This window comes from Oncorhynchus gorbuscha, linkage group LG24, assembly GCF_021184085.1.
Source record: "Oncorhynchus gorbuscha isolate QuinsamMale2020 ecotype Even-year linkage group LG24, OgorEven_v1.0, whole genome shotgun sequence".
Lineage (NCBI taxonomy): Eukaryota > Metazoa > Chordata > Actinopteri > Salmoniformes > Salmonidae > Oncorhynchus > Oncorhynchus gorbuscha.
In genome coordinates, this window is record NC_060196.1 from 25,651,997 (window position 1) to 25,669,472 (window position 17,476).

The following is a 17,476-nucleotide window of genomic DNA, read 5'->3' on the forward strand; positions in this document are numbered from 1 at the left end:
TCTCACTGCACAGCACAGGGAGCTGATTTTGATAGGCGCATACAGACTGCAAAGTGAGGTACAGATCTACAGCTCAACATTAGGTCAGTCTATCTCACAGCACAGGGAGTTGATTTTGATAGGCGTGTACAGACTGCAGAGTGAGGTACAGATCTACAGCTCAACATTCGGTCAGTCTATCTCACTGCACAGCACAAAGAGCTGATTTTGATAGGAGCATTCAGACTGCAGAGTGAGGTACATATCTACAGCTCAACATTAGGTCAGTCAATCTCACTGCACAGCACAGGGAGCTGATTTTGATAGGCGCGTACAGACTGCAGAGTGAGGTACTGATCTACAGCTCAACATTAGGTCAGTCTGTCTCACTGCACAGGGAGCTGATTTTGATAGGCGCATACAGACTGGAGAGTGAGATACATATCTACAGCTCAACATTAGGTCAGTCTATCTCACAGCACAGGGAGCTGATTTTGATAGGCGCGTACAGACTGCAGAGTGAGGTACAGATCTACAGCTCAACATTTGGTCAGTCTATCTCACAGCTCAGGGAGCTGATTTTGATAGGCGTGTACAGACTGCAGAGTGAGGTACAGATGTACAGCTCAACATTTGGTCAGTCTATCTCACTGCACAGCACAGGGAGCTGATTTTGATAGGCGCGTACAGACTGCAGAGTGAGGTACAGATCTACAGCTCAACATTAGGTCAGTCTATCTCACTGCACAGCACAGGGAGCTGATTTTGATAGGCGCATACAGACTGCATAGTGAGGTACAGATCTACAGCTCAACATTCGGTCAGTCTATCTCACAGCACAGGGAGCTGATTTTGATAGGTGCGTACAGACTGCATAGTGAGGTACAGATCTACAGCTCAACATTCGGTCAGTCTATCTCACAGCACAGGGAGCTGATTTTGATAGGCGCGTACAGACTGCAGAGTGAGGTACAGATCTACAGCTCAACATTAGGTCATTCTATCTCACTGCACAGCACAATGAGCTGATTTTGATAGGCGCATACAGACTGCAGAGTGAGGTACAGATCTACAGCTCAACATTTGGTCAGTCTATCTCACAGCACAGGGAGCTGATTTTGATAGGCGAGTACAGACTGCAGAGTGAGGTACAGATCTACAGCTCAACATTAGGTCAGTCTATCTCACTGCACAGCACAGGGAGCTGATTTTGATAGGCGCGTACAGACTGCAGGGTGAGGTACAGATCTACAGCTCAACATTAGGTCAGTCTATCTCACTGCACAGCACAGGGAGCTGATTTTGATAGGCGCGTACAGACTGCAGAGTGAGGTACAATAATAATAATAATAATATATGCCATTTAGCAGACGCTTTTATCCAAAGCGACTTACAGTCATGTGTGCATATATTCTACGTATGGGTGGTCCCGGGGATCAAACCCACTACCCTGGCGTTACAAGCGCCATGCTCTACCAACTGAGCTACAGAAGGTACAGATCTACAGCACAACATTAGGTCAGTCTATCTCACTGCACAGCACAGGGAGCTGATTTTCATAGGTGCGTACAGACTGCAGAGTGAGGTACAGATCGACAGCTCAACATTAGGTCATTCTATCTCACTGCAAAGCACAAGGAGCTGATTTTACATTTACATTTACATTACATTTAAGTCATTTAGCAGACGCTCTTATCCAGAGCGACTTACAAATTGGTGCATTCACCTTATGACATCCAGTGGAACAACCACTTTACAATAGTGCATCTAAATATTTTAAGGGGGGTGAGAAGGATTACTTTATCCTATCCTAGGTATTCCTTAAAGAGGTGGGGTTTCAGGTGTCTCCGGAAGGTGGTGATTGACTCCGCTGTCCTGGCGTTGTGAGGAGTCTGTTCCACCATTGGGGAGCCAGAGCAGCGAACAGTTTTGACTGAGCTGAGCGGGAACTGTACTTCCTCAGTGGTAGGGAGGCGAGCAGGCCAGAGGTGGATGAACGCAGTGCCCTTATTTGGGTGTAGGGCCTGATCAGAGCCTGGAGGTACTGAGGTGCCGTTCCCCTCACAGCTCCGTAGGCAAGCACCATGGTCTTGTAGCGGATGCGAGCTTCAACTGGAAGCCAGTGGAGAGAGCGGAGGAGCGGGGTGACGTGAGAGAACTTGGGAAGGTTGAACACTAGACGGGCTGCGGCGTTCTGGATGAGTTGTAGGGTTTAATGGCACAGGCAGGGAGCCCAGCCAACAGCGAGTTGCAGTAATCCAGACGGGAGATGACAAGTGCCTGGATTAGGACCTGCGCCGCTTCCTGTGTGAGGCAGGGTCGTACTCTGCGGATGTTGTAGAGCATGAACCTACAGGAACGGGCCACCGCCTTGATGTTAGTTGAGAACGACAGTTTGTTGTCCAGGATCACGCCAAGGTTCTTAGCGCTCTGGGAGGAGGACACAATGGAGTTGTCAACCGTGATGGCGAGATCATGGAACGGGCAGTCCTTCCCCGGGAGGAAGAGCAGCTCCGTCTTGCCGAAGTTCAGCTTGAGGTGGTGATCCGTCATCCACACTGATATGTCTGCCAGACATGCAGAGATGCGATTCGCCACCTGGTCATCAGAAGGGGGAAAGGAGAAGATTAATTGTGTGTCGTCTGCATAGCAATGATAGGAGAGACCATGTGAGGTTATGACAGAGCTGATTTTGATAGGCGCGTACAGACTGCAGAGTGAGGTACAGATCTACAGCTCAACATTAGGTCAGTCTATCTCACTGCACAGGGAGCTGATTTTGATAGGCGAGTACAGACTGCAGAGTGAGGTGCAGATCTACAGCTCAACATTCGGTCAGTCTATCTCACTGCACAGCACAAAGAGCTGATTTTGATAGGAGCATTCAAACTGCAGAGTGAGGTACATATCTACAGCTCAACATTAGGTAAGTCAATCTCACTGCACAGCACAGGGAGCAGATTTTGATAGGCGCGTACAGACTGCAGAGTGAGGTACTGATCTACAGCTCAACATTAGGTCAGTCTGTCTCACTGCACAGGGAGCTGATTTTGATAGGGCAATACAGACTGGAGAGTGAGATACATATCTACAGCTCAACATTAGGTCAGTCTATCTCACAGCACAGGGAGCTGATTTTGATAGGCGCGTACAGACTGCAGAGTGAGGTACAGATCTACAGCTCAACATTTGGTCAGTCTATCTCACAGCTCAGGGAGCTGATTTTGATAGGCGTGTACAGACTGCAGAGTGAGGTACAGATCTACAGCTCAACATTTGGTCAGTCTATCTCACAGCACAGGGAGCTGATTTTGATAGGCGCGTACAGACTGCAGAGTGAGGTACAGATCTACAGCTCAACATTAGGTCGGTCTATCTCACTGCACAGGGAGCTGATTTTGATAGGCGCATACAGACTGGAGAGTGAGGTACAGATCTACAGCTCAACATTAGGTCAGTCTATCTCACTGCACAGCACAGGGAGCTGATTTTGATAGGCGCGAACAGACTGCAGAGTGAGGTACAGATCTACAGCTCAACATTAGGTCAGTCTATCTCACTGCACAGCACAAGGCGCTGATTTTGATAGGTGCATACAGACTGCAGAGTGAGGTACAGATCTACAGCTCAACATTAGGTCAGTCTATCTCACTGCACAGCACAAGGCGCTGATTTTGATAGGCGCGTACAGACTGCAGAGTGAGGTACAGATCTACAGCTCAACATTAGGTCAGTCTATCTCACAGCTCAGGGAGCTGATTTTGATAGGCGCGTACAGACTGCAGAGTGAGGTACAGATCTACAGCTCAACATTTGGTCAGTCTATCTCACAGCACAGGGAGCTGATTTTGATAGGCGCGTACAGACTGCAGAGTGAGGTACAGATCTACAGCTCAACATTAGGTCAGTCTATCTCACTGCACAGCACAGCACAAAGAGCTGATTTTGATAGGAGCATTCAGACTGCAGAGTGAGGTACTGATCTACAGCTCAACATTAGGTCAGTCTGTCTCACTGCACAGGGAGATGATTTTGATAGGCGCGTACAGACTGCAGAGTGAGGTACAATAATAATAATAATAATATATGCCATTTAGCAGACACTTTTATCCAAAGCGACTTACAGTCATGTGTGCATATATTCTACGTATGGGTGGTCCCGGGATCGAACCCACTACCCTGGCGTTACAAGCGCCATGCTCTACCAACTGAGCTAAGAAGGTACAGATCTACAGCGCAACATTAGGTCAGTCTATCTCACTGCACAGCACAGGGAGCTGATTTTCATAGGTGCGTACAGACTGCAGAGTGAGGTACAGATCGACAGCTCAACATTAGGTCATTCTATCTCACTGCAAAGCACAAGGAGCTGATTTTGATAGGCGCGTACAGACTGCAGAGTGAGGTACAGATCTACAGCTCAACATTAGGTCAGTCAATCTCACTGCACAGCACAGGGAGCTGATTTTGATAGGCGCATACAGACTGGAGAGTGAGATACAGATCTACAGCTCAACATTAGGTCAGTCTATCTCACTGCACAGCACAGGGAGCTGATTTTTATAGGCGCGTACAGACTGCAGAGTGAGGTACAGATCTACAGCTCAACATTTGGTCAGTCTATCTCACAGCACAGGGAGCTGATTTTGATAGGCGCGTACAGACTGCAGAGTGAGGTACAGATCTACAGCTCAACATTAGGTCAGTCTATCTCACAGCACAGGGAGCTGAATTTGATAGGCGCGTACAGACTGCAGAGTGAGGTACAGATCTACAGCTCAACATTAGGTCAGTCTATCTCACTGCACAGCACAGGGAGCTGATTTTTATAGGCGCGTACAGACTGCAGAGTGAGGTACAGATCTACAGCTCAACATTTGGTCAGTCTATCTCACAGCACAGGGAGCTGATTTTGATAGGCGAGTACAGACTGCAGAGTGAGGTACAGATCTACAGCTCAACATTAGGTCAGTCTATCTCACTGCACAGCACAGGGAGCTGATTTTGATAGGCGCGTACAGACTGCAGAGTGAGGTACAGATCTACAGCTCAACATTAGGTCAGTCTATCTGCACAGCACAAGGCGCTGATTTTGATAGGTGCATACAGACTGCAGAGTGAGGTACAGATCTACAGCTCAACATTAGGTCAGTCTATCTCACTGCACAGCACAGGGAGCTGATTTTGATAGGCGCGTACAGACTGCAGAGTGAGGTACAGATCTACAGCTCAACATTAGGTCAGTCAATCTCACTGCACAGCACAGGGAGCTGATTTTGATAGGCGCGTACAGACTGCAGAGTGAGGTACTGATCTACAGCTCAACATTAGGTAAGTCTGTCTCACTGCACAGGAGCTGATTTTGATAGGCGCATACAGACTGCAAAATGAGGTACAGATCTAGAGCTCAACATTAGGTCAGTCTATCTCACTGCACAGCACAGGGAGCTGATTTTTATAGGCGCGTACAGACTGCAGAGTGAGGTACAGATCTACAGCTCAACATTAGGTCATTCTATCTCACTGCACAGCACAAGGCGCTGATTTTGATAGGCGCATACAGACTGCAGAGTGAGGTACAGATCTACAGCTCAACATTAGGTCAGTCTATCTCACTGCACAGCACAGGGAGCTGATTTTGATAGGCACATACAGACTGCAGAGTGAGGTACAGATCTACAGCTCAACATTCGGTCAGTCTATCTCACAGCACAGGGAGCTGAATTTGATAGGCGCGTACAGACTGCAGAGTGAGGTACAGATCTACAGCTCAACATTAGGTCAGTCTATCTCACTGCACAGCACAGGGAGCTGATTTTTATAGGCGCGTACAGACTGCAGAGTGAGGTACAGATCTACAGCTCAACATTTGGTCAGTCTATCTCACAGCACAGGGAGCTGATTTTGATAGGCGCGTACAGACTGCAGAGTGAGGTACAGATCTACAGCTCAACATTAGGTCAGTCTATCTCACTGCACAGCACAGGGAGCTGATTTTGATAGGCGCGTACAGACTGCAGAGTGAGGTACAGATCTACAGCTCAACATTAGGTCAGTCTATCTCACTGCACAGCACAAGGCGCTGATTTTGATAGGTGCATACAGACTGCAGAGTGAGGTACAGATCTACAGCTCAACATTAGGTCAGTCTATCTCACTGCACAGCACAGGGAGCTGATTTTGATAGGCGCGTACAGACTGCAGAGTGAGGTACAGATCTACAGCTCAACATTAGGTCAGTCAATCTCACTGCACAGCACAGGGAGCTGATTTTGATAGGCGCGTACAGACTGCAGAGTGAGGTACTGATCTACAGCTCAACATTAGGTAAGTCTGTCTCACTGCACAGGGAGCTGATTTTGATAGGCGCGTACAGACTGCAAAATGAGGTACAGATCTAGAGCTCAACATTAGGTCAGTCTATCTCACTGCACAGCACAGGGAGCTAATTTTTATAGGCGCGTACAGACTGCAGAGTGAGGTACAGATCTACAGCTCAACATTAGGTCATTCTATCTCACTGCACAGCACAAGGCGCTGATTTTGATAGGCGCATACAGACTGCAGAGTGAGGTACAGATCTACAGCTCAACATTAGGTCAGTCTATCTCACTGCACAGCACAGGGAGCTGATTTTGATAGGCACATACAGACTGCAGAGTGAGGTACAGATCTACAGCTCAACATTCGGTCAGTCTATCTCACAGCACAGGGAGCTGATTTGGATAGGCGCGTACAGACTGCAGAGTGAGGTACAGATCTACAGCTCAACATTGGGTCATTCTATCTCACTGCACAGCACAGGGAGCTGATTTTGATAGGCGCGTACAGACTGCAGAGTGAGTTACATGTCTACAGCTCAACATTAGGTCATTCTATCTCACTGCACAGCACAAGGAGCTGATTTTGATAGGCGCATACAGACTGCAGAGTGAGGTACAGATCTACAGCTCAACATTAGGTCAGTCTATCTCACTGCACAGCTCAGGGAGCTGATTTTGATAGGCACATACAGACTGCAGAGTGAGGTACAGATCTACAGCTCAACATTCGGTCAGTCTATCTCACAGCACAGGGAGCTGATTTGGATAGGCGCGTACAGACTGCAGAGTGAGGTACAGATCTACAGCTCAACATTAGGTCAGTCTATCTCACTGCACAGCACAGGGAGCTGATTTTCATAGGCGCGTACAGACTGCAGAGTGAGGTACAGATCGACAGCTCAACATTAGGTCAGTCTATCTCACAGCACAAGGAGCTGATTTTGATAGGCGCGTACAGACTGCAAAATGAGGTACAGGTCTAGAGCTCAACATTAGGTCAGTCTATCTCTCAGCACAGGGAGCTGATTTTGATAGGCGAGTACAGACTGCAGAGTGAGGTACAGATCTACAGCTCAACATTAGGTCAATCTATCTCACTGCACAGCACAGGGAGCTGATTTTGATAGGCGCGTACAGACTGCAGAGTGAGGTACAGATCTACAGCTCAACATTAGGTCAATCTATCTCACTGCACAGCACAGGGAGCTGATTTTGATAGGCGCGTACAGACTGCGGAGTGAGGTACAGATCTACAGCTCAACATTAGGTCAGTCTATCTCACAGCACAGGGAGCTGATTTTGATAGGCGCGTACAGACTGCAGAATGAGGTATAGATCTTTTCCTCTCTGATAATAACAGCAGTAAATAGGCTGTTGTTGGAAGTCAATGGTGCTGTTTTGTCACTCTTCCTTTGTGCCTGAAGGCCTCACTGATTACTTGATAGCTACACAGCTTTGCTAGGCTCCCCATTCAGCTTGGTTAATGCGCCCCAAAAAAATATTCACTTCTGAGTTGGCTAGCTAAATCCTTACTGAATTTCTGTTGACCAAAAGGTTGAGGAGCGGGATCAAGGTTTCATGTCAACTGATGCATATTGACTGGGAATTTCATATTGCGATATTACGTCAGTGGATTTTTGTCTTGGACTATGTATGAGCATAAATGCCATCACCATAGCCGGTCTTGCTATCTTGCTAAGTGATTCTACCCTTCATTTTACATTTACATTTACATTTAAGTCATTTAGCAGACGCTCTTATCCAGAGCGACTTACAAATTTGATATATTATATAGATATATCAAGTAGGAAAGACCAACTTTTATGCCCTTCAATAGATTTAGTGCCTATTTCAAACCGTATGCTATTATGAAAAGTATGATCAGTGGAGACATTACAGATGGTAATCTTTTTTTTACTCATGTTGCATCCAACTGCAAACCCCATTCGCCACTCCTCTCTTTCTTGCTTTCTTTCTCCTTCAGTCTACCCCACAAAGCCGACCGTCTGTCTACCCTTCATTCGCTTTCATTGGCCAGCTTCCCTGGCCTCTAAGTGCCTCTCAGTTGTCCTTCATTGCCAAACATTTGTCTGAGAAATCTTTTCCAGCTCTTTTTGTTGTTGTTGGACAATCTCTCTTTTCATACAGGTCTCCCTTCTTCATCCCTTTGATTCCGCTCCTCCTCTTTCAAATCTCTCTCACTGTCTCATTCGTAGTCGAATCACGCGTGTATGCGGCATGGTTGTGCCACAATGCCATTTCTCTGCCAGTCTGTTTGTGTGTGTGTGTGTTTGTGTGCCAATGTAAGCCTGATGGAAAGCCCTTGCGTTGGATGCCAGTCCATGGTTTATGAACCCCAGTTGGTTTGGGGTTATGTGAAGCTATTGTAGATTACTATTCAAACAACTTGATTGACACCAAATTAATTGGGAGGGTCGTAGGATCGTAGCATAGAGCTCTACCTTCAAGAAAAATATTGATGACGAATATTTAGATATAATAAAGAATTAGAAATTCCTCTCTGCATATTCAAAAAGTGACAGTACATGCACTTATTAGGCTCTGTCTGGGAATCTGTGACTTTGCATCAGACACCAGAGTTGGGCTTGTTAAGGTGAGAGAGGGAAGCACATCCGACGACAGAATCCAAACTTGGCACTGCCCAGTTTGACTGATGGATGGTCAAACTTTCCAGCTGTTTCACAGTGGGTGGCTCCCTCCCAGCCCATCTCTGTAACTTACAGTGTCTACCTCACACATTACACCGTTTTCCCAATATAGTGCACAGCCATTGACCAGGGCCGAGAGTAGTGCACTATGTAGGGAATATGGTGCCTTTTGGGACTGAAGATAGGACATTGGCACCCTTCTGAGTAACTAGCAGTTACATTATTTTTTATCCTTTAAGGATATAAGGAAGAGAAGAAAAAAAGTAACCAAAGCTTGTTTGTTAAAAGAACAAACTTAACATCTGTTCTTGAAGTCAAAAGTTGAGAGATTGACAAAGTCTTAAATGAGATTTGAGGAAGATAAATACATTTAAAACACAGTTTGAAATGATACGCTTCTGACTTGACTGGATAGAGACACTGGAGCGTCGTGACAGATGCATTGGTGTCAAACGTGCCTGTCTGATCTTTGTCAATCACTGAGGTAATTCTCTGGATACAAAGCTAAAAATAATGAGCTCAGGTGACAGATACACCTTTGACACACTTAAAAAAGGACACATCTTAAGACTTAACATGTCTCCACTGTGATTTGAGTGACAGACAACTAAAGCCACTGTGTGTGGCGAAACCCAGACAGCCATAGAGCAGAGTCCATGAAGTCTGCATGGCAACACATAAATCGTTGGAATGGGGAGTCTTGACTCAAACCAACATTGTCTCCTCTTCTAACTGGAAAAGCAGATTGAGTTGGACGGCAAGTCGACGTGACACGCATTACCTCACCAGAGCTGAAGCAGGTGGGAGTAAAAACTGTGTATACTGTGTGGATATGTGGTAATTATTTCCCCCTTTATTTTCAGAACTTTTATGAGAGTGTGTTTATGTGACCGTTAGACGTTGGGGAGGATGCTGAAATGTGTTATACTCCTCTCTAGAGTCATATTCAGTCCCTTGTCCTCTTTAGAGTTTGGGTCTGGTTCTCTGCATGGGAGAGCAAGGCTCAAACTTTCCCTCTTCAGCCAGATGACAACTTGATTCAAGTCCAGGGTAAGTATCTGCTACTCCCAGACCATAAATTATTAGCTTTCTTAAGATGATACAAGATGCTGTAGTAGTCCCAACCCCTCTTTTCTCTTCCCCCATTTCTCTCTCCCATATTTACAAAGGCAGCATAAGATGTTACCATGGGAACACTGACACTGCCTGGCAACCTCAATGGCTTGGCAAGATGCCCAATAGTTACTATGGTGCAGTTTTCAGTTGCTATGGGTATTGTACCAATCCTGTGAGTGTGTGTGCACGTGTGGAACATGTGTTTTTGTAGCCTATGTAAGTCAATGTACTTGTACCCAATTCTAATAAAGCCCATTGAAAAAGTTGATATAGCTCATTATTTGATGTTTTATGTAAATGAGATATTCTACCATCTGTTTGAAATAGCTACTAGTGGGAGTGTTTGTGAGTGGAATGAGATTTGAAGGTGCCAGAACATTCACATATGTGTGTATATGTGCATGTTTCTGTGTGTCTCTCTTTGTGTGTGTGTGTGTGTGTGTGTGTGTGTGTGTGTGTGTGTGTGTGTGTGTGTGTGTGTGTGTGTGTGTGTGTGTGTGTGTGTGTGTGTGTGTGTGTGTGTGTGTGTGTGTGTGTGTGTGTGTGTGTGTGTGTGTGTGTGTGTGTGTGTGTGTGTGTGTGTGTGTGTGTGTGTGTGTGTCTGAGAGAGAGAAAGAGAGAGAGAGAGAGAGAGAGAGAGAGAGAGAGAGAGAGAGAGAGAGAGAGAGAGAGAGAGAGAGAGAGAGAGAGAGAGAGAGAGAGAGAGAGAGAGAGGAGACAAAGAGAAAAAGAGGGTGTGAAAAAAAGGGTGAGAGAGAGAGAAAAGATTGGAGGCAGCTTTACCTTACTTAGGCTGGACTGAAATTCTTTCCATTGTTACTCCTTAGTGGGAAGTTTCCACGGACTCAAGACAAGAGTAGACCACAGCATTCCTGAAAGCAACAGAGAATAGGATGTTTATTATTATCTATTAATAAATCAAGGAATATGTCCACAGTTCAGACCTGACCTTGTCCAGTGCTATTTCCGATGGAAACATAGAGCGTTGGATAATGTAAGCTAAACATTTGTGAAGTAAATCTTTGAACAATAAATAACAATAGTAGAGTAAACCCATTGAACCAAAAACATAATAGCTCATAGTCTTAAAGATACACTATGCAGAAATCACTAAAATTCTAATAGTTTGCCTAATTTCAGTTTTTGACTAAACAAGCAGTCATTGTGTAGAGAATCATTGTACCATCTAAACCGCTGTGAAATATATTTTCCATAAGAAAAAATATTGTATATTTAGCTGTTTGAAGCTGGTGTACAAAACCAAAGCAAAAAGAGCAAAAATGAAACTTCAGAAAGGGAAGAATAGAAACAGCACACATAGAACAGATCTATAGCTTATTAAGACTTGCCTTCAATGGGAATGAAAGATCTATAACAAAAAGTCAAGAAACAGAGTATATCCTCAATATTATCTGTGTAGATAATGAAAGGGAAAATGGAAGAGTGAAAAGATCACAATGTTGTTGTGCTTATTGACAAAGACTGACTAGAACATGACATACAAAACTGTGAAGAGATGTTTTAAGACAATAGCGATGAATAATACATTAACAATCCGACGTTATAAATTAAATAGTAGTGAGCCAAACAAATGCAATAATTATTTCATCTCAACACAGTGTTTGCATGCACTTAAGGCCTCTGCATGCTTCGGTTCAGCTGGCTGAACTCAGTGCGGGCGAACCGAACGAGTGTGCTTGCATACCTTTGACCTTCGCTTGAAAACAACTTGGCTTTAAAAAAAAAAATAAAATTAAAAAGCATCCTTAGTACTGTTTGTCAATCTGGAGACGCGTAGCCAGTATACACTTCCTCAAAATAGTCAAGATATGTCATTCACTTTTACATTTTTGCCAAGGAGATCTTAGTCGCACATTTTTATATTTTTAACGAGGATGTTTGGTGCAGTATTCCTCAAATGAAAAAAAAATTATATGAAAACGAGTCGTCTATCTTTGAATGACAACAAACTCTTCATTGAATAATCCTTACTGTTGACCAATTACCGATGAAGGGGGGTAGACTTTGCCTTCCGAACAGCCCTTTAAAAACTTGTCGAAGGACAAAACCAGCAAAAACGTCACAAAATGGAACTTCCGATCTCCGGTTTGCCTCAAACATGTTTGTGTGTACGAACAGCCGAAAAAACCCTTGCTTGAAGGACAAAACGAATGACAACATCACAAAATGTCACCATAATATATGCGCAAACTGTTTCAGATGGGAAGCACGCAGACACCTTAAGTAAGAGATCAGTGTTGCCTACAGTGCATTCTGATCTAAAATCACCAGAGGAAGCGTTGCCCCTCTTCCCCTGCCTCTCCCAACCCCTTTGAATTGAAACCATGGCTGGAGATGTCTGATTGAGCACAGCATGCCCTTAAAGGAGGTCAAAGACCAGGCTAAACAGTCAGGTGTTACGGCAACTTGATGCCACCAACCAGAGATTGTGAGGCGGGATGGTTTGAGAGGTCAGAGACAACCAGGGGGTCATTATCAGAGACACATCATTCTGGCTCTGAATCGGCAAGAAGGAAGTTGAGCCTAAAATATTGATGCTTCTTAAAGTGAATTCTCAAGTGAATCTCGGTCTGGATACTCATTGACTTTTCACTTGTGTCTTTCATACTTCCCGATGCATACTACACTCTTAGAAAAAAAGGGTCCCAAAGGGGTTCTCTGGCTGTCCCCAGAGAACCCTTTTGGGTTCCATGTAGAACCCTCTGTGGAAAGGATTCTACATGGAACCCAAGAGAGTTCTACCTGGAACCAAAATGGTTCTACACAGTATGGAACTAAAAAGTGTTCTTCAAAAGGTTTTTCTAAGAGTGTAGACATCCTTCTATGAATGAATTGTATGTGTGGTGCCAGTGTTGACAAAAAACAACAATGACAATGCAACACTAAACAAAAATGCAAAGCCCCTTCAAAAACGTCAACACTGTAAAATGAACAGTAGCTTTAGTCTAATTGTGTTACCTGCAAGGTCTGACTCTCTGTTTTCAATTCAGCTCTGGAGTGTTGGGTCAATATGGAATCTGGTCTCCATTCTGTGTCATTAGCTTGTCTGGTCATTTAGTAGAGACCTTTTTAAGTGTGTCCGCAGGTGTGTGGGAGAGAGATAGAGACAGAGAGATACACACATTGACGGGAATAGCCCTGAGTGAGTGCATATTTATGCATGCATAGTGGTATTTCCATTCAATACAATTCAGATACAGACCTGTCTTCACAACGTGCATGCATTGACGCAGTTCACATATGTCCTATGTGAGTAGGTGTGTGTGTGCTTTTCCAGAGTGTGTGCGTGTGTGTGTGTCTTTATGTTTGTTTAATGCGGCAGAGGGTGGAGCGGCGGATCAATAAGAAACAAAGGAATTCAGATCAATATGAAGCCAAGTGAGAGAGTGAAGGAGAGAGAAGGGGTTAGAGAGAAAAAGGGAGGAGGGGGATGAAGGAAATGGGAGGTGGTGAGTTGGACAGGGGCTGACTGTTAGTGCTGGCGCACTGGCTAACTGTACACTGGGGAGAAACCAGCCATCTCTACAGCACAACCTGAGTACTTAAACGCTAGATGTCAGTGACAGTGAAGGAAGAGGGTCAAGGAGGGGAGAGAGAGGAGAGCAGAGAGATACTGGAGACTAATTCAACCTTCCTGCATTGTTATTGACATTCTGTTAAAGCAGTGACTCAGACTTTGAGAGAAGAGAGGGAATTGGATATTATTACATGCTTTGGTTTTTCCATTTATATATGTTTTGAGGTTGGACTTTAGTACGTTAGCACTTAGGACGTACCGATTGGTGTCACATCGTTAGTCAGTATGTGTTACACCTGTGGTGTCTTGTTCATCTCATTAGTGGGAAGGTGTTTCATCTGTGCTGGCCCAGGTTCTATTTAAGAGTGGCTGGCCCAGTACTCCAGTTGTCTTGTTAGATGCAGAGCATTAACACTTTTAGTTGGCTATTCCTATTTTGATGTCTAGACAAACAATCCTTTGTCTGAATATGTTTTGCTCCAAGTTTGGTGGGCGCTCATGGTCGGGTCGGTGTCTTTTAGGTTCCAGTTGTTGTTGCTAGTCAACTTTCAGTGGGCACCCCCACGAGTATCTTTCAGAACCCCTTCTAAAAGTCCCACCTGTTTCATTTTGGTTGTTGTCAGTGACTCTTTGTTAGTTCCCCCTTCTGTTTGAGAGACATTATTTGTTTTTGACCAGTGCACTATATGGAGAATATGGTGCAATTTGGGACAAAGCCACGGTTTGGAGGGTGTCCAGGGTATGGCTGTGTGTCTCCTATCCTTGACCTCTGAACCCCAGTCAGTGAAATATGGCTCTGTATGATAGAGGCAGACAAGCTACAGCTGAGGGCCAAATGGACTCTTTAACATCAATCTGTCACCCCACCGTCTAAAGCAAATCTCCATCTTTTGTTTTTAGAAAGGCATATATGCAAGTATCATGCACTATACATACCATACATTCTATATTTTCCTACTATCGATTTCCTTTTCAGACTGGTATTATTTTTTCTATTGTGACAAACATTTCAAATTCTTTCAGCCAATGTCTTCACACATCTCAAAAGTGAAGACAGGATAACGTGGGTTTCTACAACGCCTCGTTGCTTGGTGGCAAGATCAAAGCGCAGAAGGCCATTTAGGTGTCTATACTGGGTGTTTTGATGTGAAGTAGTGAAAACAAACACCTGGCTGCTATTGAACCTGCTCTCCATCTCGCTCAAGGTTCCTCAGCACTTTTAATTAGAAAGGCCGCTGCGTACAAGTCAAACTGACCATTTTTCTTCTGAATGATCTGTGTAGAAATACAGCCCAGTGGTGTTTCTTCTGAATGATCTGTGTAGAAATGCAGCCTAGTGGTGTTTCTTCTGAATGATCTGTGTAGAAATACAGCCTAGTGGTGAAAAAAAAATATTATTTACAATGACGTCCTACTCTGGCCAAACCCCAATGATACTGGGCCAATTGTGTGCTGCCCTATGGGACTCCCAATCACAACCGGATGTGATACAGCCTGGATTCAAAACAGGTACTATAGTGACGCCTCTTGCGCTGTGATGCAGTGCCTTAGATTGCTGCACCACTCAGGAGCTGATGGGAACCACATTTGCTATTTAACGTAACACTTTTTGTGATAAAACTATGGGTAAAGTTGAAAATGCAATGGAAACAAATAGAACTTTAGATTTTTATTCGATACATGAAAACTTAAGTGAAAGTTTACATTTTGTGTGGACTACATCATCACACACTGATTTCCATCCGCAACAAGTCCGTTTGGTGGAAACACACCACTGGTGGGAAAACTTGCATATTTCCTTTATGCATATTTTGTTACATTTGCATGAAAGTCCGTCGCCGATTGAATGGAAACCTAACTAGTGTTCAAACAGGTGCATCCTAGATAATATCGATGCATGCGCATACCAGCCGTCATACCGCTCAGGAAGGAGATGCGTTCTGTCTCCTAGAGATGAATGTACTTTAAATGTCAGGAATTAAATGTCAGGAATTGTGAAACTGAGTTTAAAAGTATTTGGCTAAGGTGTATGTAAACTTCCGACTTCAACTATATTTAGGGCTCTATTTTAACAAACCTAACTTAATGGTAAATCTTAGCGCTGGCGTTAGCGCTATAGGTTCTGGGGTGTGTCAGAAATATTTTTGCTATTTATTAATAAATACAGTTGAAGTCAGAAGTTTACATACACCTTAGGCAAATACATTTAAACTCAGTTTTTCATAATTCCTAACATTTAATCCTAGTAAAAAATGTCCTGTCTTAGCTCAGTTAGGATCACCACTTTATTTTAAGAATGTGAAATGTCAGAATAATGGTAGAGGGAATGATTTATTTCAGCTTTTATTTCTTTTATCACATTCCCAGTGGGTCAGAAGTTTACATACACTCAATTAGTATTTGGTAGTGTTGCTTTTAAATTGTTTAACTTGGGTCAAACATTTAATGTAGCCTTCCACAACCTTCCCACAATAAGTTGGATGAATTTTGGCTCATTCCTCCTGACAGAGCTGATGTAACTGAGTCAGGTTTGTAAGGCCTCCTTGCTCACACATGCTTTTTCAGTTCTGCGCACATATTTTAAATTGGGATTGAGGTCAGGGCTTTGTAATGGCCACTCCAATACCTTGACTTTGTTGTCCTTAAGCCATTTTGCCACAACTTTGGAAGTATGCTTGAGGTCATTGTCCATTGGGAAGACCCATTTGCGACCACGCTTTAACTTCCTGACTGATGTCTTGAGATGTTGCTTCAATATATCCACATAATTTTCTTTCCTGTTTTGTGAAGTGCATCACTCCCTCCTGCAGCAAAGTATCCCCACAACATGATGCTGCCACCTCCGTGCTTCATGGTTGAGATGGTGTTCTTCGGCTTGCAAGCTTCCTCTTTTTCCTCCAAACATAACGATGGTCATTATGGCCAAACAGTTCTATTTTTGTTTCATCAGACCAGAGGACATTTCTCCAAAAAGTCCAATCTTTGTCCCCATGTGCAGTTGCAAACCGTAGTCTGGCTTTTTTATGGCGGTTTTGGAGCAGTTGCTTCTTCCTTTCTGAGCGGCCTTTCAGGTTATGTCGATATTGGACTTGTCTTACTGTAGATATAGATACTTTTGTACCTGTTTCCCCCAGCATCTTCACAGGGTCCTAGGCTGTTGTTCTGGGATTGATTTGCACTTTTCGCACCAAAGTACGTTCATCTCTAGGAGACAGAACGCATCTCCTTCCTGAGCGGTATTACGGCTGCTTGGTCCCATGGTGTTTCTACTTGCGTACTATTGTTTGTACCGATGAATTTGGTGCCTTCAGGAATTTTCCAAGCTGTTTAAAGGCACAGTCAACTTAATGTATGTAAACTTCTGACCCAATGGAAATGTAATACAGTGAATTATAAGTGAAATAATCTGTCTATAAACAATTGTTGGAAAAATTACTTGTGTCATGCACAAAGTACATGTCCTAACCGACTTTCCAAAACTATAGTTCGTTAACAAGAAATTTGTGGAGTGGTTGAAAAATGAGTTTTAATGACCACAACCTAAGTGTATGTAAACTTCCGACTTCAACTGTAAATTGGAGGTGTGATCAGTGCTTGGCTACTCACTCGCCAATCATCGCATTTCATGGCTTAATACTGCAGATTCTCAATTCTTTAGGTTATTGACGGTCTTGTCATTGTCATCAACTCCAATTCAGCACAGACTGTTCTCATCCTAGCCTATTGTGGATTGATACTACCATTTTTTAAATAGCACAGGCTACAGTATTGAGTTATAACAACTGTAAAGAAAAAAAAGATCAATATATTTGGAGTGTTGACAGTCAAAATTAATGAAATTGGCTTCAACG

The 17,476-nt window shown here is 44.0% G+C and overlaps 1 long non-coding RNA gene across 1 annotated transcript in view; it reads right to left on the bottom strand.

Moving 5' to 3' along the window:
- LOC124012906 overlaps positions 1 to 17,476 on the bottom strand; it is a 71,722-nt gene that overhangs the window by 36,146 nt on the left and 18,100 nt on the right. The window contains exon 3 of the long non-coding RNA XR_006834791.1: positions 10,871 to 10,959. This is a non-coding gene — a long non-coding RNA (uncharacterized LOC124012906). The remainder of the gene's footprint in view (positions 1 to 10,870; positions 10,960 to 17,476) is intronic.